The 951-nt window shown below is 64.8% G+C and overlaps 1 long non-coding RNA gene across 1 annotated transcript in view; it reads right to left on the bottom strand.

The window, feature by feature from the left end:
• Positions 1-13: 13 nt before the first annotated feature.
• Positions 14-951, bottom strand: part of LOC107184180 — a 7856-nt gene continuing 6918 nt past the window's right edge. The window contains exon 3 of the long non-coding RNA XR_001515012.1: positions 14-108. This is a non-coding gene — a long non-coding RNA (uncharacterized LOC107184180). The remainder of the gene's footprint in view (positions 109-951) is intronic.

Below are 951 nucleotides of genomic sequence, written 5' to 3' on the forward strand. Positions count from 1 at the left end.
CCCTCCAGGCCTGGGAAGCCGGGTCCCACCCAGGCCCGACGCTGAGCACTTACAGGTCGAAGACCAGGTAGTGGAACCCCTCCTCCGAGATGCTGTCGTGCAGACGCACTGCGGGGAGAGGAGACCATGAGGCTGGCGGCCGGGCTGCCTGTGTGAGGGGAGAGCCCTCCAGGGCCTGGGCTTCCACTACGCGGGGTGGGGCTGAGGGGGCGCAGACCGGAGGGAAACCATGGCCCTGATGGCGGGGGCCCCGGTTCATGGGGTGTCTGGGAATCCCAACGGGACTCACATACCAGGCCCCAGAAAGGAGCCCGTGGGGGCGAAGGGCAGGCAGGGGGGCGGCAGGCCAAGACCCACACCTATTTCCAGGGTCAGCACGGTCTGGGGACCAAGCAGCTCCAAATATCCCACCCACAGACCCGCTCTGGGGTGCCAGAGAGAAGGGACCTACCGCAGTTGCACCCCGAGACCAAGGCCTGGCTCTGGAGGCTGCATGTGTCCCCGTGGTCCCCCCTCCCTAGTTCTGGGTCCGGGGCTGCTAGACGCAGGGCTCTGCAGACCAGGCCTTGGACCCCAGGCCGGGCTGTGCCTGCCGTGGGCTTTGGTTTCCAACCTTCTTTCTTTGTAACCAGCCACCGTGTGGCTCTTCTGAAGCCGCAGGACATCCCGGCCCAGCCTGCTCCCTGAGAACCCTGACGGGGAGTTACTGAGGGCGGGCATGGTCTCAGGGTGTGTCCAACCTCGACCTCCCCAAGGGGCTGTCTGATCCCAAGATGCCCTGATGAGGGGGAGAGGGGGCTCTGAACCAGAAGACAGGCGGCCTCTGGGGCCGCCAGTTTGACATGCTCGCTCTACATTGTTGAGAGAAAAACCAGGCTTAGCCGAAACCGGTTTGGCTCAGTGGATAGAGCGTCGGCCTGCGGACTGAAAGGTCCCAGGTTCGATTCCGGT

This window comes from Myotis davidii, unplaced genomic scaffold (genome assembly GCF_000327345.1).
Source record: "Myotis davidii unplaced genomic scaffold, ASM32734v1 scaffold1364, whole genome shotgun sequence".
NCBI classification, from domain to species: Eukaryota; Metazoa; Chordata; class Mammalia; order Chiroptera; family Vespertilionidae; genus Myotis; species Myotis davidii.